The sequence below is a fragment of the Equus przewalskii genome, chromosome 2 (assembly GCF_037783145.1).
Source record: "Equus przewalskii isolate Varuska chromosome 2, EquPr2, whole genome shotgun sequence".
NCBI lineage: Eukaryota > Metazoa > Chordata > Mammalia > Perissodactyla > Equidae > Equus > Equus przewalskii.
This window is the reverse complement of record NC_091832.1, coordinates 109,370,601-109,394,382: the sequence shown is the minus strand read 5'-3', so window position 1 is coordinate 109,394,382 and position 23,782 is coordinate 109,370,601. Positions and strand designations below refer to the sequence as shown.

Below are 23,782 nucleotides of genomic sequence, written 5' to 3'. Positions count from 1 at the left end.
ATTATATTCTAGCTTTAAAATAGATACAATATTTATGTGACTTTTATAAGGGTTAAGCCCTTAATATTTGTTGATATCTTTATTACTGCTAGGTATTTTGTACATGAGTAAGAGTAATCACTATTAGAAGAATTTTGATCTTAGAAAAATGAAAGATTGGACCATTTTTTAATGCAAAGAACTTGTAGAATTATATTAAAGTTTGCCATCTAGTGACAAAAATCTCAAATTACATGCAGCTTCTCCAGGGAAAATCCAGCCCTCGAGGGCAAGCCACTTTATAGTAATTATGTCTTAAAGAAGATGATTATTCTTTTTTAATCTCAGTATTTACACCTTTGAATGAGTGGCTTTCTCTTCAAAATGGTCATTTTCAGATGTCAAACACTTATTCCAATAAAGTTTTCCATTATTAAAACATTTTCTAGAATTCCTCTTAAAAGTTGCCCTCAGGGTTTGGGTCACTATAATAGTTATTAATAAAACCTATCATCATTTATGGAGGTCTATATTAAATATGCTGTTCCCTATCTGGTGGTATCTTCACAAATACCAAATGATGATGTATTTTTATGCCCTTTTCGTAGATGAGAAAAGTTGGGCACAGAAAGATTTAATAAATCGCTCAAGATCACACATACTACATAATTAGCAAGGTAAGAATTTTAAACCAAATTCATCAGATTCAAAATCACTACATTGTGCCACCACCCATTTAATATGGATGTTATTTAAGTTCACATTGTGTTTGATATTAAAACCACAAGAAAAATATTTAAATTAAGCATAATGAAAATAGTTTTCAATAAGATGGGACGTTTGACTTTAGGTCCAAAATTGTCTTATTGAATATTAATCTTAAAGTTTATGTGTTCATGGCTGGGAAATTGGCCACATGGAGAATTCCAAAAGAGAAATTGAAATACATGCAATGCCTCTCAAGTTGACTCATTGATGGAGAGCACTCCATTGAAGAGTCTTACTACTTATTTAAATAACAAAAACTGTATTGTCATAATACAGATCCAACTTAATGGAATGGCTATACAGCAATATAATAAATTCCCATCAATACAAGCGCAACATCATTAAGATTCTTTCCTGTTCCTGTCTTGACTCTTTAAAAAACTGTCAGAATTTGAACATGTCTGCAATAACTTGAGCCAGAAGGTGTGAAACTCCTGTAGAGTATAAAAATGGTTCATCTTAATGATGTTAATGAGAGTTTAGAAGAAATTTTCAAATATACCATGAAAGCTAAAAAGTTCTTCTCCAAAGAAAATATCCTAGAATGATGACCATACATTAAAAGCTCTAGTAAGCCAAGAGTATATTTCAGACATAATCTTCATTTTAACCTAAATAAATAAATTACCTAGAGTGGGAAATTATTTAATTTATTTTTATTACAAGCTAACATTTTTATTGTATTTACTAGGTATGAGCTAAGAGCTCACATTGATGATTTCTTTTAACTCTTAAAACAAGTCTACGAGGCAGCAGTATCCTTTTGTAGTGGATGCTGTGTTAAGCTGCCCAGATGGATCCAGGTCCAGCCCCCTTTCAGGACCAAGGCATTTATCCCCCCAGCTGCTGAAAGTGTTGGCTGCTAAAGGCTTTCACCTGAGTCTCTCTCTGGGACATGCCCTGGAGCCAAAAGGACAGCCTCCCTCAAGTTTTTGCCCCTCCTGGTGAAGAGCCCACGGCTATTGACTGGTCAATGCCCTGGCACAATAGCCCAAATTCTTGCATTAATTTGGGAGACTTCTGAAGGGCCACCCTCACTCCAGAGCTACTGGGCATGAGTTAAGGATTATGGTACAACTGCTTTTCACTTCAACTTCCTTCCAACCCTGCTTCTCTCATTTTCTTAGAGGTGCCTCTGAGAGCAACCCCCAATAAACCTCTTGCAGGCAAATCTCCACAACAGTCACTTTACAATGAACTTGACTTAAGACACATTTCTATCACATTAATGAAGAAACTGAAATCTAGACACTAAGTGATTCAGCAGTATTCACACAGATAACAATGAGTGAAGCTAGGATTTTAGGTTAGAAAATCTGACTCGAGTCCCTGCTTTTAATCATTATGCCATTTTACCTACGCCTTTAAAAGCACCATATCATTTTCGACATAATCATAGTGTGGCATTCTTAGGAGAAAAAATGGCATTGTAACAGTACCAAAAGGTTAGCCAGGAAAGTAAGATTTACCGTGAGAAGAATATCTACAGTTAACTCACATTCTCAGAATATGGTCACACAGTCTCTTCTACAGTTTATATCTGAATGTCTTGGAATTATGAAACTGTAATAAATTTTATGAAGCTCTTCATATATCTAGAATATACCCAAGAAATACAAAAGAGGCTTTTTGAGAAAATCTACAACCTGTGGTAATTTTGATTAGGTAATAAAGATTGGCATCATGTCTTTACAGTAAGCCATGCATTGAACTTCTTTTTAAGCAAGTACGATTATTTATCTGATTGAAATATTAAAAAACAGGTGTACTGGCAGGAATGAACCAACAAAAAATAATGAACAAATTTCATGGTGTATTTAGTGAGTTGTAAATAAAGTGCCATCTTGTAAATAATCCTCATCCTTAATGCCTTCTGCTTACAAAAAGGAGAGAAACTTGGAGGAAATATAGTTAAAAAAAATATAAAAATGAAAAAACGTCTCTCAACCCAGAAAACCTCTTCTCAAGGTAGTGAAGAGTGAAAACAGTTATATTATTGAATAAACACTAAACCAGAATGTGATGCACACTTCAGGCAATCTGCTAAGAAATTGGAAAGACAGAAAGAAATCTCGTCCTTTTATATAGCCAAGCAGATACAACCCATTGCATACATTTCTTAAGATCAATAATAATTAGTCTTCAAGTAAAGTACTTGGCAGCACCTTTTGTCACAAATAGTTCATGCTAAGTTTACCTTATCATTGAGGTGACCATCTGTGTTAGCTTATTAACTTTATCTTGAGGAAAACCAAACTTCTCCTATCTTTCTGACAGGAGGTTGTTTTGCAACTTGGAGCAAGGTGCCCACTGAAGTTAGGCTCCTACCCTCCCACAGAAACTGAGAGAGAGGGACATTGTCTTTCTTGATGACTGCATTTCAAGGGAGGGTTCCCAAGTCCTTGAGAAAAACATTCCTGGGTCACAAAGCTGACAAAATGCCTACCTAGTTTTCAAGGAGAGAAGGAAGTCCTTACAATTACAAGCTGTCTAAAGGAAATGCTCTCAGAAAAAGCAGAGGAGGCAATCTCTTCCTTCTTTTCAACGGAGAGAATTAAGCTTTTTATTTTTCATTTATATGTGTCCTTACAAAAGCAGCACTTAGGGACCAGTGGCCCAGGCAGATTGCAGATTCTGAAGACTCTACAACCATTCCTATTTGCTTTTCCTTTCTCTTAATGAATAAAGATATCATTTGGGACTCAGCGTACCTTGCTGCTTCTAAATCCCTTTCTGGAAAATGTTGTTTATTCTTTTCAAAGTATTTGTCACCAGAACCAAAATAACCTATTCTGTGTAGAGAAGGGTAGAAAAAAACAGACGTTTGATTACAATTTGCCAAGAAAAGTGGAAATATAGGGTTGCACCAAGAATGTTAATTATACTCAAGAAAAGAGTGAAGAAAGAATGAAGACACCATTTGATTTGTGATATTTCAGATTGGCACAGTGTACAATTGTTTGACCTTCAATGACTTTCTTTATTCCCTCTTAGAAATATTAACCTATATCAAAATAATGCAACAGATTATTGCATTTCTGGACAAAAACAGTATATTTAATGTGGGTGTGACATATGTTTCACCCTGCTTCCCTGTTCCTGATAGCCATTAATACTTAACTTAGTCCATTTAGAATTAATTATCTCAGGAGTCAATGCTCCAATGACAATATTTTTAACTTAGAGCAAGCATCACAGATGGCTGAGCATAAATCTCTCTTTCTTTGTTCCTTTTAAACATAATGAGTCCTTTGTCTCTTTGGAGAGAAAAATTTTTATACATCATATCCTATAGTTGTATCCGTCAACAATAAGACATACATAGATGCTATAAGAATAATGTTTGAGAGGTTGAGTGGAAAGACAATATTTGAAAAGATGTCACTTTAACACATACTTCTTTTCTGTTAAAATACATTCCGCAGAACAAAGCTCAGAACCCCATAGAAATCAATTCCCAAATGGGTCTGCACGCCCTCAAGGCCACATCCCTGCTCTCTTGTCACTAATAGTATTGACAGCCGGTAGTTCCTACCTGGAGACAATTTCTCTTCTCACTGCATATTTATTGCAACATACCTTGTTGTAGTATTGACCTTACACCATGAGGAAGCAGTGAATAAGAGCCAGCTCCCCTGGGTCCTGACAGATGGTTTTAGCATTCAGCTTTGCTATCAGCACAGGACCTGGCAGCATATGCAAAACAAAAGAACATTAGCCTCTGAAGGGAAAATGAAATGTTATCTGAATTAAAGGGGCAATGTAGCAATTCACATACAATATTTGTGCTTAATCCTGAGTTTCAAGGATAAAGTATCTTCAGTTGCAAAATAATTCTGCAAATCTACAGGCAGGGAATATAAGTGGGCCAAATATGTTTACTACTGATTTATGGGCCAAAGTGAACCACGCATAGCCAAAATATTCACATGATTCTAAGCTCTGCTTTTATTAAGTAAATATTATCAAAATATCCATAATATTTTACTTTTATGTAAAATATAAATAGCTAAACAAAATATTATTTATTGAATACACAAATTTTGTGGTGTTTAGGCAACACACCATTAACACAGCACATTGAAAACTCAGTGAAATGACATTGATGGGCTCTCAATGTCAAGTGACTGGACATTGTAAACACTTTTAAATGAGATTTTAAATTTTAACTCATTAGAAAAGGACATATTTAAAACAATGGGTATTTATCTTCCTATTGATGTGATATTCCAGGCACAAATTTGAATTACATTTTTAAACTCAAAATATTGAATCTTCTGGGGCCGGCCCCATGGTGTAGTGGTTGAGTTCGTCACACTCCACTTTGGCAGCCAAGGTTTGCAGGTTCAGATCCCAGGCACAGACCTACACCACTCATCATGCCAAGCTATGGCACTGACCCATATACAAAATAGAGGAAAGATTGACACAGACATTAGCTCAGAGCTAATCTTCCTCAAGTGAAAAAAAAAGAGGAAGATTGGCAACAGATTTTAGCTCAGGGAGAATCTTCCTCAACAAAAAAAAAAGAAAAGAAATGTTGAATCTTCTATGACCAATCTTCCATTTGCATTCCCACTCTTACTGGTTCCTAATGTCCTAAGTGGACCTCCCCTCCCACCCTGCCTTTTACTTTATCTCCCTGCCTCCCTTTCACCCCTACTCCAATCCATTCTTCATTTTCTCAGCAGTGTTGTCTTTTCCAAACACAGATCTGATTATGCCACTTATCTGCTTAAAATTTCCCAATGGTACTCAGTTTCCTAGAAAATAATGTTCAAATCTCTTAGCAAAAAATTCAAGACCTTTCATAATGTGGTTTCTGTTTACTTTTTTCTACTCACATGACTGATTCTTATCCCAAGCTTTATTGAATTGCCCTGTAGTAACCATATCGTAGTGACCATATCATAGTAACCTATGAAGATCCCCAATGATCCACACCCCATCTTAGCAAACTAGAGAAAGAGAGAGACTTTCCCTTCCTGGCTCTAAAGAAAGAAGCTGCCATGTTGTGAGAGAGCCTATGAAGAGGACTTCATGGCAAGGAACTGTGGGCGGCATGGAGGAGCTGATTGTGGTCCATGGCCATCAACCAGCAAGAAAATGAGGACCTCAGTCAAACAACTACAGAAGATGAATTATGCCCACAACCTGAGTAAGCACAGAAATGGATTCCTCCCCATTCCAGGCTCTGGATGAGAATGCATTATGCCTGAAGCCTTAATTTCAGCCTCGTGGGATCACGAGCTAAGGATCCAGCTAAACTATGCCCAGACTCCTTACTCACAGAAACTGTGAGATAAAAAATGTGTTGTGTCAGGCTGCTAAGTTTGTGGTAATTTCTTTATGCAGCAATAGAAGACTAATACACACCTTTAGTCCCTTGAACATACACTTGTTCATACCTCTAGCCATTGCTCATGCTGTTATGTCCTTGTCACTACCTCTGACGAAAAATCTCCTGTGCGTGGTTGAAATTCTACTTCATCTCCTGCTCTTTGAAGCTGTCACTGGTCTAAAATTTTGGAATCAAACACTTTTTTTCTAGACTCTCATACAACTCTCATAGGTCAAATACAATATCTTGTATAATGTATTCTTGTTAAGTGCTTGTTTCTTTACCTCTCTTCCCCCCACGTTCATGCATGTATCTAGGTGTACACATGCAAAGAAATATACACAAATCATAGTCTAATACTGTAAAAGAAAAAGTCTTTGAGTCATTTCTGTTTCTCCGCTACCAAGCATAAGATCTTGGTACATGTTTATGTGCATTAAACGAATATTACGGTCACTTTTTTCATGTAATAATAATAACTATTATCATCTAATAATAATTATAACAATAATTCTGTCACTAATAAACACTATGTCTCAGGCACTGTGCTAAAACACTTTATATATATTTACATTAACCCTCATGAGATAAGTGTAATTACCCACATTTTAAAGTTGAAAAAGCTGGAACTTAAAACGTGTAGCTGGACTTGTGCTATTTTTAGATTCTCATCATCTTTTTATAGCCTTCCCTTTTTTTAACTATGTTTCCTTTGGTGAACTCCCCTCATTTCACAAAATCAAGGCAAGGCAATCTGCCATGAACACCAGTTCTCTCCTGCCATTTTGGGAAGTCTTGAGTCCCAAGCCAGGCCAACCAGGCTCTTTCCTCAGATTAACTAGACTATTCCTTCAGATTTGAAATGAGGATAACAAGAGACAGCGCACCATTCTTTACCTTGCATACACACACAGGGTGTGTGTGGAACTGCTAGCAGCCATTTTTCTGGGCATTAAGGAAGAAACTGCACACAGATTAAAATCAATACATTGAGAATATCAGAACCAAGACATATAGGAAGAAACAGAAGCTTGCCTAACAGGTTTGAGCTCCTGGATTAAGCAGTTGCTGAGATGAATCTTACTCCTGACCAATAAATGAGTTAATAATTCCCTTTGTGCTTGAGCTAATCCACCTTGGATTCCGGAAAATGCAAAGCTGAGTGTCTCACTGAGAGCAGATGATCAATCAGCATCTGAACTCAGCTCTGCCTGAGTCCAAAGTTCATGTTTTTATAAGAATTTCTTGCTTTCTCTCCCCGCATAGAATGTAAATTCTTAAAACGTGTAAATTCTTAATAAGAACCCTGAATTGAATGTCCTTATATACAACTATATTATCAAAGTGTCACGATTTTAATAATAATTTATTGTGCTCATGAAATAAAAATGCTTACAAGAATACTAATTAATTACTTGATACCTTGTCATACCTGTGTGCTTTTAGTTATATTATTATGGATTGACAATAATTATGCGTGAACTAACTAATAAGCAGGGGTAGAAACCTATACTTCACAAGTTTTTCTGTCAATAAAAAGTCAAATAAGACTGGAGTTTCATGCGGGTTGGTTTATAGAGAAGTGAAGGACACAGAGAAATGCAAGAATCCGATGCTAAAGTGTCTACCTAGTGTAGGAATGCGTATCTGAAGCTTTCTTTAGACACTTGGAGAAGAGAGCAACAGCGGTTGACCCAGGAGATAACAATCACAGGACACCTGGGAACCATTTGACACCCTGCACTTTTTCCTATGTGTATGTATTTTCACAATAATATTATTTTGGAAATTAAGAAAACAAAGGGATAATTCTCCTTTTGAAAGGGCTAACAATGTTTAGCTATTTTAATTCCATCTGTTAATGAATTTTGTTTTTAAAAATACCACAGGGCCTGAGGAAGAAAATGAATCTTTCCTGGACTGCAGAAAATGCCGATTTCACTTGATTGTGCAGACAGAGAAGGCATTCGCCTCTGCATTTTTAATTTTCTGCTCCCTTTCAATAAAATTATTTCCATAATAATTTGAAGCATAAGTTATACACAACATAGCCAACCAGATAGCATCACTGTCATTTGAATAATAGATCCATCAAAAAGGATATATGCATTTTTTTCCTGAGATGAAAGGCAATATGCTAATTCAAAAAGCTGTTTTAAAAACCTGAAGAATGAAGATATTCAGCAAACTAGATAATTTAAAATTAAAAGCAGAACCAGACACAGCATTCAGTCTTTGAAAAATAAGTGTCACTTCAGTAGCTGATGCGCTTTTTGAGCTGCAATATTTTTTTCCTTTTTTCTATTGATATTGAAATCATGAAAATTACAACAAAAACTTCTTTTATGTTGTACATAATACTTACGTAACTTTCCTAATAAACCACAATTTCCATCTATCAATGAACTACAAGGTATTATTTACTGCATATAAAGATAAGTTTAAAAATCTCAAACCTATGGTGAGTTTCAGGGCTGCAGTTAGCATGCAGACTCAAATTCAGCCATTAGTTTTATTTCTACTTAGATTTCCTTTACTCAATGTGGCATAATTTTCTGATGAATGACATTGAATATAGATAAGCAGACTAAATATTTGAGAGTCCTGTGATCCCTTTGTTGAACTTTTTCTTTGAGATCCCCTTAAAATAGCCATTTTGTGCTGCAGAAATAGATCAAGAAAAAATTTAAAAGCACTCATCTTATCTAAAATGATAGGAAAGGTGTACCACCCTTAGACTAAAATGAAGTTTGAATTAAGAATACGGATAGATAGAACATATAATGTTAAGGTCGGAAGGTACACAAAAGATCATTAAGACCAACTCTTTCATTTTATAAGTGAGGAAAATAAGTTCTATAAACATCCCTGACTTTCCTGGAGTTATAAGAAAAGAGTTAACTTCTTGCCTCTCCCTCAGTCATCAACCCAGATGTTACAGGTGGAATTGTGCTCCCCTACCAAAAAAACATGTTGAAGTCCTAAACCCCAGGACCTCAGAATATGACCTAATTGGGAAAAAGGTTGATTGCAGATGTAATTAGTTAAGTTAGAGGTCATACTGGAATAAGGTAAGCCCCTATTCCAACATAAGTGGTGCTTTTACAAGAAGATAGCCACACAAAGATGGAGACAGGCAGAGAAAATGTCATCTGACTACAGAGGCAGAGATTGGAGGTATGGTTGTAAGCCAAGGAAGGCCAAAGATTGTCAGTAAACCTCTAGAAGCTAGGAAGAGGCAAGAAGGGTTCCCCTAGATATTTCAGAGGGAGCATGGCCCTGCTGACACCTTGATTTCTTACTTCTAGCCTCCAGAACTGAGATGTGATAATAAATTTCTGTTGTTTTAAACCACCAAGTTTGTGGTACTTTGTTACAGCAGCCCTAGGATACTAATATACGAGGTCAACCCGCATATCTGCCTTTTCTTGTTGGGTATAGGACCACCTAAACTGGTGAAGAAAAATCACACAACTGTGTGGACTTGTCCTGTTTTAACTCATGTCCACAAAGCTCAAAGAGCTCTCTGTAACAATCCTATTACACTTCCCAAGTGAGTACACCTCCGCACACACTGGAAGGGTGATTTCAGAATCTGGTCTTCTAAACTCCCCAACATCCTCCTCCCTTTCTCATCTGATGAGCTTGTCTTTATACCTCCCAGAAAAAATGGAAGCAGTTTAAACAGACTCCCTCATCTTCCACTACCAAATCTGCAAATATGACTAACCCTGTCCACACGTTCCGTGTCTTTCTTCCAGTTACAGAGTAGAAATATCCCCACAGTTCTCAACATCACCTCTTCCCTGTGCACTCTCTATTCATTCCCTCTCAGCTTAAAGAGGTGAATCTTTGTTTACCATGTGATGCTTTTCTGTTCAATATCCTAATTGTCTAATATTATTCTGTAAAAAATGAAAGACAATTCTAGTATTATTCTGCAAAAAACAAGACAAACCAAAACTTCTCTTTTACCATGAATATCCTCCCAGATATTCCCCATTTCTCTACTCCTCTTCAGGATAAAAACTTCTTTAAAAGGTGCAAGTACATCTCCATATCCTCATTTCCTTTTCACTCTTCAACCCGCACCATTCTGACTTCTGTCCTCTGCACTCACTGTAAGTTCTTTTACCAGGGTTTTCGAAGACCTCCATATTGCCAGATTCATTGGTTCCTATTTGTTGTCATTATAGATTTGTTGGAAGCTTTCATTGAGGTTGACCACTCCCTCCTTCTTGAAATATTTTCTTCTCACAGATTCCTTGACTCTGCATTTTATTGGTTTAGTTCCTACTCCTTGCTTATTCCTTACTAGTCTACTTTTCTGAATACACTTCCTTCACACTTTCTCTCAATGCTGGAGTTTTCAGTCCTTGATGTCAACACATCTCTCCAAAAGATCTCACTCATCTGGTTCCATGGCTTAAGAAGTATCTCCATTCTGCTGACTCCAAAAATTATATTCTAATACTAGAATCTTCTCTGATTTCTAGACTTTTCTATCTATGTACCCAACTGATTGAAATCTCCTCTTGGAAAGTTGACAGATACCTCAAATGTAGCACATCCAAAATGAAATGATCTTCAAAGTCTGTTTCTTCTCCATACAAAATGCTGCAGTACAGCAGATGCTTAGTCCAAAAGCCAAGTAGTTACACTTTACTCCATTTCCTCTCTCCCCTCTCCATATCCAATCTAAGTTTTATTGTTTTCAACTTCAAAATATATCTAAACTACGCCCACGTCTTATTATTTCTTTTACCACCGACCTTCCAAGATTGCATCGTCTTGCCTTGATTATTGAATTAGCCTCCCACGCAAACCCATTGCATCCCCACTCACCTTCCCCATATTTTTTCCAAACAGCATCTAGACAAGTGTCAAAAATTATGCCTAAAGGCATTTCTAGCCTGGAGTCATTTCATTTTAATTAAGTTTGAGTGTCTCCAGAAAGAGAGTGTGCCCTCTAATTTATCATAGCCTCTTCTCTTTTGTGTACGTCAAGTCCACATCACTCATTATGCCACTGCCTGCCTCCTACAATCAGTTGAGTTTGGATTTTGATCACATACCATCTTTAAAAAATGTAAATTAATTTGAATCCATACATTGAGTAAAGCAGATTGCCCTTTCCAATGTGGATGGACCACATCCAATCCACTGAAGATCTGAATACAATAAAAGGCTGAATACGAAGGCCAGTCCAGTGGCATAGTGGTTAAGTTTGCACACTCCGCTTCAGCAGCCCAGGCTTTGTGGGTTCAGATTCCGGGTGTGGACCTACGCACCACTTATCAAGCCATGATGTGGTAGTGTCCCATATTCAAAGTAGAGGAAGATTGGCATGGGTGTTAGCTCAGGGACCATCTTCCTCAAAAAACAACCAAAAGAAAAGCTGAACAAGAAAGCATTCTTTCTCTCTGCCTTATTTTCTTTGGGCTGGGACATTGGTCTTCTCCTGCCTTCAGATTCAGACACAGTTTGGAACTATACCATCAGCTGTACTAGATCTAGCCTTTTCAGGCTCTCCTGGGTCTAGATTTCTCAGCCTCCTTAATCACGAGTCAATTCTTTGTAATAAATCTCTCTACCTCCCTGTCTCCCTCTCTCTCTCTCTCTCTGTAACCTATTGGTTCTCTTTCTCTAGGGAAATACAAACACACACACATTAACACATTATCCAGATATGTTTTGCCTGAGGTCAAGTAGGGACTTACAGGAAGTTGAAGGTGCCTTCCTTACAGTTTATCTTAAAGATTTAGGGTGCCCAATATGGTTCCTGTATCTGGAGTGGTCAGTAAATATGGAGTGCCGGAGTAGCCAGAACAGCTACTTTATACAAACTGTCCTTGTGTCCAGAGTTACCAGTCTGTCCCAGAAATCTGGGTAACAGTGGCTGGGGGAAATTGCCCTGAGTCCTACTCTACCTTCAGCCCAGCTGTCCCCCAGGCCCACACCACATCACTGAGGCAACAGAAGAAGATAGCACAAACAATCATGCAAATAGGCAATTTTGATTTCTATACCATCATCCTCTTAAGATAAGGGATATACACTCAAATTTCTGTCACTCCGCTGGAAAATAATTGCTGAGAAAAAAGTTTACCATCTGATAATTAATAACCTATTAGAACCATATAGTAGATTAGTATAATAGAAACAACTGCTTCTAAAATTATGGCAAACAATGATTTTCCTTTCAAAAGTGAAATTAATTTAAAGTAAAAGTTAACCTGCATTAAAAAGAAAAACTTAGTATTTACCAGGGTGTGTTCTAAGATCTTACTGTTGCATTATTTAATGAAATCCCCACAACAACCCTCTGAGGAAAGCGATGTGATTATCACTTAGAGAATAAGATAGATGCTTTCTAAGGCTGAAGAACCTACCCAAGGTCATAAAGTCACTGTTGTGATTCATACTTAGTTATGGGGGACACCAGTGCCCCCACTCCATGCTACTTAACTAATCACTAGAGGGAATATTTTAAAAAGTAGGTATACCAATATTAATTTTTATCAATTTTTATTAATTCATATGTAAACTGACACTATTAATCTCTTCTAATAGCTAACCCTCAGGCAGGGCTTATATTGAAAATGTATAATCAGACATCCTAGAATTTTGAAATATTACATTGAATTCTCCCTACTTATCTAAACATATTAAATGTGTTTAAGAAACTTGTACTTTTTCAAAAGCTTATGTGCTAACATAGCTTATCAGTTAAAAGGAATTGACTTAGAAACCTAATTGAATAAATGAATTATCCAAGACTATTTAAACCAGTCAAATGCAAAGTGACTTTGTAATTTCATGTACTAGCTCAATTATATTCTGTTTTGCTTAATGAGACAAATATTTGGTAAACACAGTCAATGATCATAAGTGCTAAATATTAACATAAACATTAATAAAATGCATTTTCGTCATCTCGAAGTGACTTCGGTATGATTTTCATAAATTGGTTTTCTTTTAACCTACCTTTCCTTTTCAAATGTTATTGAACTCTAAAATTCTCTTTAAATTTCTAAAAGAAAAATTTTTAATTATAAATTTCATAGATATATTGCTTTTATTTTAAAAGAGATTTATTAAAAGATAAAACAAAATGCAGAGAAAAATCCTTATTTTAATTATTTAACAAAGTCAGAAGCTGAGCCAATTTTTAAAGTACTTATACTTAAAAAATGTATGTAAAAGATTACTTTTGAGTGTTTATAACCAACTTATCTGAATAATAATGTAAATCACAAAGTAGACTTCAAACTGCCATATGAAATAGTTAATGGAAAACAATATACATTAGTATTGATCCGAGAGATAACATCTAAATTATTTGGGTCTCCTATTGACTTCTTTTCAGAATATCAAATGTTTCTTGTAAGGAAATCAATATGGCACTTTAGAAGACATTTGGCTGAAAGTGAGGCCATTCTCTGGGCAGCACTTTCAGGAACATCCACTCTGTCCCCATTTGGTTACCACTATAAATTTGTTAATAGACATTAATTCAGAGAGTGCAATGGACAATATGTATTTGTCACTAAGTGTAGGCCATTCAGATATTTTGCACAACTAATTGACAATGAAAAGAGGATAAACAGACAAAATATAAAATGAGAGATACATGTCCATTATGGTAGATGTTGGTTATTATATCAAAAGAAAAATATTTACATGACAAGACTTTTAGAGACTGTTACCTCTTAAAATATACTAATAAACACAAGCAAATAAACTCCTGATATTATAATCCAAGTTTCTGAAAGGAGAATATCTAACCTCTGCCATTTCCATGTACATCATGAAATTTTCTGGCATGAATAGAGGACCTATGGGAAAAAGTTAAGTCCATTTATCTCATCCATATTTTGGGTATTATTATAACTGAAACAAGTAAAGTTCTACCACATGAAGAATGAAATGGCCTAGCTTAACCTAATGACCACAGCAACCGGGGAGTTTGAACAGGTAGTATTGTGTGTGCAATAGACAAAAATAAATTTAACCTTACAATTGAAAGAAATGAGCTATATTGGGTTATTTGCAAATGTAATCAAGAAAATAAACTACAGGCCGAAAATGAGATAGCAATAGTTACCATCGACTTGGGGTGGATTAATAAAATGTGACTTCTAAGAGCCTATGAATATATAGTTCTGATCATGTTTCTAAGATTCCTTTTCTTTTTCCTATCTTGATTATATTAAAGGAGTACGTGGAAATTTGACAGGGTTCAAAGATGAAATTAATGTCAAGACTTGTCGAGAGAGTCATTCCTAAGTTAGTGTGATTGAATGAAAGGTGACGTGGAAATGCTCATCTTTCTGTTTCAATCACTTCATGAAGTTTTTTTAAAATGCAGTGTCTGGATCCTGTCCATAAAAATGACAGACTTCTCTTCAGTCCTTCCTGTCAATTCTATATATAGACACTTATCTACACAAATGTTAATAAATAAATTAAATTTAGGTTTAGAAAGACTTCCAAAGTACACTTAAATACACTTTATACTATTATTCCCTTTCAGGTTCTAAGGTAACCGTTAACATAGGGCTAAATATTTAGTACTCTCTGAGCTAGCTCTATAGAACTATCTCGTTTATTCCTTATCACCTAGACTAGTTGAAAAACTGCATTATGATTCCAAATTTTCTAATTTTAAAATCTAAACAGTTGAAAGTTATAAGCTGCTTGAAAGAATCTTAAATACAGATCATAAAGACACTATGCAATTTTTATGTAGAATATGCAGGTTATAAGTGTTATAAGCACAAGCTTTGAATCTGTAAAATATAGAACCACATTATAAAATTGTGTACACTGTTTTTCTTATTTCGGATGAGTAGAAAGAAAACATAAAATGGCTTCTACAGTGATGATAGCAGACAGTTATGGTTTCGAAAATTCGAGCACGCATAATGAATGATACACCAGAGAAAATTACACATAAAAAAGAACTTTAATGAAATTTGCCATGCAAAAACAAAACTAGAATTCAGTGAGCCATAAATCAACAAAGACACATGTGCTATAATCAGGCAAAACAAGGATGTATTTTCAAGAACATATCTGCAAGGATCAGTCTGTGAGTTGGAGGTGGGGTGGTGCAGTGGAATCAGCCTCTTACTGGAATCAGAGATGATCAGAATCCCTACACCTACATTTTGCGATTTATGGCAACTCATTTGTCCTTTAAGAAAACCAATATCTTTATTTTTTCTAATGAAAACAATGACCCATACTCTGTCAGTTTATTGTAAATAAAGAACGAAATAATATAAATGCAGCTCCCGCCGCACAGAAGATGCTGAATAGTTCCCCTTCTTACTGTACAAACACACAACTGTAAATATCACCTGTCCAAAAAAGAAAAAGAGGTAAAACTTGACCAATCTTCCTCGACCAAGCATTTATGGACTGACGAAATGATCATTAGTTACCACATCATCCATTGAGTGGAGACGCATTATGAATAAAATTTGGTGAAAAGGGGTAAAATTGATCAAATTTCTCTTAATATAAATCTTTAAAATCATATCCTCATTGATAGTGGTTAGGCTGAAGTCCTCTCTAGCAATCTTTAATAAATCTACTTTCCATGTGTGTTAAATATTGTCTCTCTAATTCCTGTTAACATAAACTCTGCGTAGTCACAGAATGTATGTAAAACAGTTAAAAAGGAGAGATGAGGAAACCTGACACATTTTTAGATATGAAACACATTGAGTCAAATGTTCTTATCATGCTGAGAAAATACGTGCCCCTTAAAATTATAGACAAATTTATATGAGGACAAACACCATGATTTTCATGAAACTCCTCTCTGGAGAATGGATAACGAAGTTGACTAGATCTCAGGACACCGTTCAGACCACCAGGATGTGCTCATGCAAACAGGTCCACCTTAGGACTCAGTCCTCTAATGCTAGCCTTCCCCCGTATGCGCAACAGTTCCTTAGCAGAACACTGGATGCTCTCCACTAAGGTTAGTCATTTCATCAGAAGCCACGGCTTTCTTCTAGTGACTCACTTTCTTCTACAATAGTCTAATAACCAAGAGAGCTAATTGAGTTTTGAACTCAAGTGCTTCGTTTTTCTTAGAGACGTAAAGTTTAACCAATACTGGGAATTATAACTGATTTTTTAGCCGTGTCGTATGATGAATATAAACTGATTTTTGTCTCTCACCAGTTATTTTAACCAAAATTTACTCTTTACAATTCTCACTTTCCCTATCCAAAGGACACATGAACATTTTTTTAGGAATTGTTCTGTGAGTTGTCTGATATCTAATTTGTCTTTCTCATATCTGAAGATGATAATAAACAAATGCATTTTCCTTTCTGAGATGAAAATGTGTGAACTTGAATCAGGTATGCTTTAGTAGGATATTATCTACTGCTGCATAAATTCATCCTAAGACTTAGCTTAAAACAACAGTACAATTTATTATCTCTCACTCTTTCTGGGGGTCAGAAAGTTAGGACTGGCTTAGTTGACATGTTCTAAGTCGAGGTCTCTCATGAGTTGGCACTCAGTTGTCACTTGGGCTGCAGTCTTTTGAAGAATTAATTGGGACTGCCCAATCTTCTTCCAAGGTGGATGGCACATATCACACTGTTGGCAAATTGGTAGACTATTGCAATATGGGAGAGAGTTAAATTGAGCCTGTTTTAAGCACTAGTGAGCTAGTGGAAATGTACTGGAGGACATTAGGGGAAAGGTTGATTAATGTGATTAGGCCACTTGTGCTTGCTAGTTATTGTTTATCAAAGTTAGGCTCCTCCCCTCCCACAGAACCTGAGAGAGAGGGATGCTATCTTTCTTGATGACGACCCTTCAGAGGGATGGCTCCCAGGTACTTTGGAAAGACATTCCTGAGTTGTAAAACTGCTTCATTTTTCAGATAAAACTGAGAAGATTTATCTGCATTTCAAAGGGTCAGAGAAAGAATTTGCAATTCCAAGTTTTCTAAAGCAAGTGCACTAAGAAAAGGGAGGTCAGGGGCCCACAGTCAAGAAGAAACCTGTCTAAAATTTAGTCAAGCTCAGGGGAATGTTAAAGGCCATCTTGGTGTGGGGACATTAAAAATTATTTGTTTAAAAATAGATATTAGGTCTGATAGAACTGAGAATGATTCAACTGGATAAATTCTGTATGTTGCTTTCACTTTTTAAAAAAAATTAGATATCTCAAAACATTGAATAGTCAATATGTTGTTTTGATGAATTGGCTGTAGATTGTTTTTATCATCTTGCTATTATCAAGACCTATTTAAAATCCCACCTTTTCCACAAAGTTTCCCCTGATTTTCAAGCCCTGTTATCTCTCTCGTCAAAAGCCCTACAATCTAATAATTGCCTTATAACTTTTTGTATATATATCATATCTATAATTAGATTACATGCTGTTTGAGGCTAAGGACTTTGTTCTGTCCTGCGTTATATATTCTTTCAACTGCAGCTAATAGGATGTCATACTTTCCACATAGCATATACTCACAAATACATGTTCATTGCTTGATAATCTTTCCTGAATTTTATTAATTTGGGTAGAATGAAATTTTCAAAAAATGATTATTTTCTAAATTAGATTAATAGAAAAGTATGAATAAATCTACACTACTCTGGTCAAAACAGACACATTTGTGGTTTACTCTAATCTTTTTGGTTTCTTACTAAAGTGATCATATTGTAAGGATAAGGACTGTAATCATCAGAATATACATATGCTGTTAAAATATGGAATTACATAAACCAAATACTTAGATTTAACATAATATTTACCAAAGTCATGCACAATTGTTGCAAATTAATTAAGTTCAAGGTCCTATAGAACCCTTGGCCATGATGGAAATGTAATGCATCTGCACTGTCCAATACATTAGCCACTAGCCCTATGGGACTATTTGGTGCCTGACATATGGTTATTATGTTTGAGGAACTGAATTTTTAATTTTATTTCATTTTGATTAATTTGGCTCATGGCTACTATATTGGGAAACTCAGCATTTGAATCATTGAATTCTCACAATTATTTTTAATCACAGTCAAAGAGTTGAACTTGTAGAGGAATCCCATAATATCTGTTACATAAAATAATAAACACATAAGTATCAAAAACATTGAAATACTGTTAAGTACATTTTATGTTTCTTCCAACAAAAGAGCCACCAAACCAACTGAAATCAAGCATCATAAATCCAGAGAATTTGTATTTTTATTTTGCATTTAAAGGATATGTGAAAGATGTGAAATCTAAGGGAGAGAGATGAAATTCAATATTTTCGCCATGGAAGTCCTATTAAAAATAGTGTTGAAACCAAAAATAAACACTTGTCAATTGCAGAGTTATAACATTATTGCTTGTTTTTACTTCCTGTGCTTTCTTAAATGATTGCAATAACTAAGTTTTATGTTGTCTATGTTTGTAAAAACGATTTCTGAATTTTATATTTGAGAATATAATAAGAACCAGAAAAGTAGATGTCAACTCCACTGTACAAACTCTTAACACTTCGCATAAGGCTCTGCTCTTGTCTTTGACAACGTCCAATATTTTTGGTGTCTCACAGACAGCGTTAAACTAGTTTGAAGTTTTCTCATTCGTTGCTGCCCTGATTTTTACACCTCAGTTTATAATCCATCATTGATTTTAATTAACCTCTAGTAACATACACAATTTAGCTGACAGAGCCAAAGACTGAGTAACAGCTGGGGAAACAAAAGAAAAGAGAGTACGCTAGAGCCTTAAAAGAAAGGGAATGGGGGGCTGGCCCCGTGGCCGAGTGGTTAAGTTCATGCGCTCCGCTGCAGGTGGCCCAGTGTTTCGTTGGTTCGAATCCTGGGCACAGACATGGCACTGCTCATCAGACCACGCTGAGGCAGCGTCCCACATGCCACAACTAGAAGGACCCACAACGAGGAATATACAACTATGTACGGGGGGGCTTTGGGGAGAAAAATAAAAAAATTTTAAAAAAGTCTTAAAAAAAAAAGGAAGCGAATGACACATGAGCAGCACTTGAAGACACATGAAATTCGTGCTATGGAAGCACATTGTGCTACTTTAAATGAGGAAAGCTTTCCGTGATCAAACATCATATGTGATCGTGTGGCTGCTCTGGAAAACACAGGCAGCACTGTCTACTGATCAGCATGTCCTTAAGTCTTGTAAAAATAATTACACAAAATGGCTGAGTCTTTTTTCAGCTCACTGTCTGCAGAGACACAATAAAAATAAAACAATTTAGAATTCTAAATATTACATGTGCTTTATTTTTTGAATCGTTTACAACTCCTGTAATCCTATACTGCAGGCTTCAAATCCTAACTCTATCACTAATTGTTGTGACTTTAAGAGATGCCACAAAGGTAAGTAATTGCCTCAAGTTCAAAGAGATATTTGATAACGAACCTAGAATTTTAATTTACAAAGCCATTACCATTTACAAAAGAAGCTAACTTTTGAAGATTGGGTTTCAGAAAGATTATATCCAAAACCAGATTAATGAAATACGAAACGTCATTTTTATCAGAAGTCAGAAAGTTCCATTTTGGTCCACACAGCAAACTATGGACTTTGTTCTTCTTTCCAGAAACTAATAATTTGTTCTCCTTACTCTTGCAATGACCATCCAATATAGCAAAATACAATTGCTGAATGGACTTTTCTGTCCACAAGGGAACTATTTTCATGCATGTTTTGCTACTGTTATGGTACAAGATTTCCATATACAATCGACTTTCAGTGAGAGGCATCATAGCATAATGTCTGTAGTGTAATATGACTGTTATGAGCTCAGGCTGTCAGGACTCAAATCACGGCTCTGCTCTTTACTACCTATGTGATCTTGGACAAGTTAATTAACCTCTGTGCCTCCATTTCTGCATCTGCAACAGAGCAGTCGGACAACAAGACTGCTTATCTCATGGGGCTAGGAAGATTATCCAGTTGACATATTTACAGTGCTTAGAATAGCACTATGATCCACATACATACACAACTGTCATCACTACTGCAAAGGAGAACAGTCAGGGTCCTAATCCATTTTAGCTTAATTATTAATGAAAATATCTTTGAAAAATAATTATGAGCACTTTCTCAGATGTTACTTTTTTTTCTGACTTCCACCCCACTCTGAGGTGAATGTAAAGTATATAGAAGATAGAAATTCCCTAAGCAGTTTACATGCTTCATATAATTTGCTTTAATTCTCTCAATAATCTGTGACATATATTATCTCCCTTTTTCAGATGTGGATACTGAGTTTCATAAAATCTAAGTGACTTAGTTAAAAGCATATGATTTTATGACTCCAAAGCTAACACTTACCCCACCATTCCAGGTTGCCTCTGCCCACTGGACATGAGTCCTCAAGGGACTATTTTCAAGGCTACACTAAGAGATCGCATGGTAAGTAGGTAACGCCATCTGTTTGTTCCTTTCTTTTTTTTTCTTTTAAAGATTTTATTTTTTTCCTTTTTCTCCCCAAAGCCTCCCAGTAAGTAGTTGTATATTCTTCCTTGTGGGTCCTTCTAGTTGTGGCATGTGGGACACTGCCTCAGTGTGGTTTGATGAGCAGTGCCATGTCCACGCCCAGGACTCGAACCAACGAAACACTGGGCCGCCTGCAGCGGAGCGCGCGAACTTAACCACTCAGCCACGGGGCCAGCCCCTGTTTGTTCTTTTCTTATGTCAGGAAAAGAGAAGGTAAAGGTAGGGGATATGTTTTTAAAAAATTATTTTAAAAATGTAGATATATATTCAGTGTGAAATTTTCAAATACACTGCTATTTATTAATGTCCTATTTTAGCACACAAAGATGAAAATACAGGTCTACAATCCCATATAAGAACACTTGGTTCAGATATTTTTCAGAAAACAGGTTTTTTCAGATTTTATAAAGGAAATACAGTGCAAAGACATAACTTACATTACATTCTCAGAATTATTTGAGGAAGGACCTCATAAACAAATGTGCTAACATTTCTGCACTGAAGATAAGCAGCATAAATAAAGACAGTGCATATCCTCACATCAATTCAGCTCAGAGTTTGCAGTCACCTGAGTTGATCACACACTGCCAGGGGGAAATAAAAACCTTCATTGTACAGAGCATTTTGAATTTTGGATTGTAGATAGGATGTGGAACTTGTTTTCATTCACCCTTCTTGTTTGATTGGTTTTCTAGCAGGGTGTTTGGTTTCTGAATAGATCAACTCTTCATTTCATCCTCACATCCTTGTACTTTGTCTCTGATTCAAAGCTACAGATCACGGCCTTGGAATCATCAACCTTCTTAACTATTTGAAGTTAACTCTCCTGGCCTCAGAAACCACAGCCCTCGAACCCAGCTAAAGTGTTAAAAACAGTTGGCATATGCTCTCTTATAAAGAGTAGAAGTGACAGTTGTAGTCTCAATGTTGAAGGTTTTTTCCTTCCAGTCCCTAAACCTGAAATGACATTAGAGATATAAAACTTAGGCCTTAAATCAGTACTTTTAAAATTGCATGCATTCACTTTTCCATACTTGGAAAAACCCTCAACTTGTGTGGCAACATAAGCCACTGAGGAGAGTGTTCTTGGTGTAAATCAGATCGTATCTAATCCCTTCAAAAAATGATCAAGACTGATTATTATGAATTTTAATCTAAATAAAGAATCAGATTCCAGAAGTATGTTAACAATTCACCCTCCTAATTATATACATGAAGCCAAAAAGATAAGATAAGAGAATGCTCCCCACATCCATCAATTCTCTAACTTTTTGTGTGTTCTTTTCTCAATCCTGGACATAATCTACGGCCATGCAGTTGGGACAGGATCAGCAAACAAAAAGGCAGCATGTGGATACAGCTCCATCAACCCACACCTGACACAGGCCCTTATATCAATCAGTTCCCCTACACTGAACCCAGCATATATGGGGTTAAAACCAAAAGCACTCACCCCCTCCCCTGCTTCTTTAGTTGCACTCATATGTAAATGTCTGTTTCTCTAACCTTTGACTTCCTGAGCTTCACAACCAAAGAGAAGTTACAAATTGCTAAAGCCTGGGTGGCCTCATGCTGGGCACACACTAAAGTTTTGGCTAATCACAGGTCCTTAAATTTTATTACAGGGAAACTTATGTCCAGAGAGTATCAAGAAACTAAAGCTTCCCAGGCCCCAACTCCTCACTTCCTGGTGCTGGAGTCCACCATTCACTGTGGAGGACGGTCCAGGATATCCACCTGTGGATTCTCTTATCTCCCCCTCCTCCTCCTCTCTGCAAGCAGCCTCACAAGGCCAAATAGAGACTGGTGGGAAAACGCTGAGCAGCAAGACCACATGACCCCTCCCCTACCTAAAACCCCAAATGAAAACCCTTACTTGTAGCTCTTCAGGGAGTTTGTGATCACAGCATTAGCCACTCATTCTCCTTGCTCAGCATTTTGCAATAAAAATCCTACTTTCTTCCCCTCCACCTGGTGTCAGAGATTGGCTTGCCGTGTAAAGGGTGAGCGAACTCACTTCAGGTTTGCTATCACACCCACTGTGCTTGGAGTGTGCACATGTGCACACAGTTCATTTGGTAAACTCACTTCCTCCCACACTCTACATGAAGTCATGCCAGGCTTCTTATAGGGCATGTTTTTATGCCAGTCTTCTGCCCTTTCTGTGGAGGAGAAAGAAAATTAGGCTCGCTATGTTAACAATCTCATGATATAAACTCAGATTTCATGTATTTGAATAGCAGAATGAAAAGTTCTTCCCCAAAAGGTTTTATCTTGGCAGTTTTCTTTCAAGTACTTCACAGAGTGCCTCCTTAAATACAATCTACGTAAACATCAGTGTTTCATCTTCTGCCAACTGAAATTCAGAGGAATTGTAATGAGAACTGAAGGACCAAATTCTCGGTGTGTCTTCAGCACCCCACTGAGAGGATCCAAGCACAGAATGACTTTTGAAGTCAAGGTAGACTGCACGTTCTGATCAGTACTGTGGGAGGTGCTAAATGAGATGAAAATGGGCCCCAAGGATGCTTTTAACCAGTGTGATTAGGATTCACGAGAGAAATCATTGGAGATATATCCCTAAAGGTGAACAATTAAATATTCTTCTTCTTAGGAAGCATCAAGAAATCACAGGCATATTTGATTTATATCAAATCAGAATCAGAAACATTTTATCATTCAATAAAAATTTAAAACACCTCTCAAATGCAAATACTTTGCAAGGTTCAGGGACCATTTCCACCCCCATGTTCCAAAGTAAACCAAGTTCAATCACTGGCAGCTCAATAAATAACAAAAGTTTTCCCTCAGGGAGGATATTACAAAAAAAATTTTAATTTTTTTCTTGAGCTCATAAATCCTATATTATACAGCTAATTTTAAAAATCCCTGTCCAGCACTGAAAGGAATGTGATAAGAAAGATTTCACACAGTAAAATCTTTGAGAATTGTTTTTTACACGACACACTGTTTGAACTTTTAAGGAATCAAGTTGTCTTAAATATTTCTTTCTGCCCTGAATTTAGCTTTGGGCATCCCATTAAGAAAGGATGCTTGCAAACAATTGAATTTAAGTAGGGTAATGTTATTTATAGCTACCTTTCGATTGCCCGTGGTCATTCAGTAAAGACATAAGATGTGTATCTAATAACACCTTATTTTAACAATAAATCTGACCCCCGTTAC

The 23,782-nt window shown here is 36.3% G+C and overlaps 1 long non-coding RNA gene across 3 annotated transcripts in view; it reads right to left on the bottom strand.

The window, feature by feature from the left end:
• The window catches only part of LOC139081829 (uncharacterized), a 164,228-nt gene extending 141,176 nt beyond the window's left edge, over positions 1-23,052 (bottom strand). For all 3 annotated transcript variants that reach the window (XR_011537242.1, XR_011537240.1, XR_011537241.1), the window contains exons 1-2: positions 22,473-23,052; positions 4,327-4,433 (exon numbers count right to left, since the gene is read on the bottom strand). This is a non-coding gene — a long non-coding RNA (uncharacterized lncRNA). The remainder of the gene's footprint in view (positions 1-4,326; positions 4,434-22,472) is intronic.
• Between the last annotated feature and the right edge of the window lie 730 nt (positions 23,053-23,782).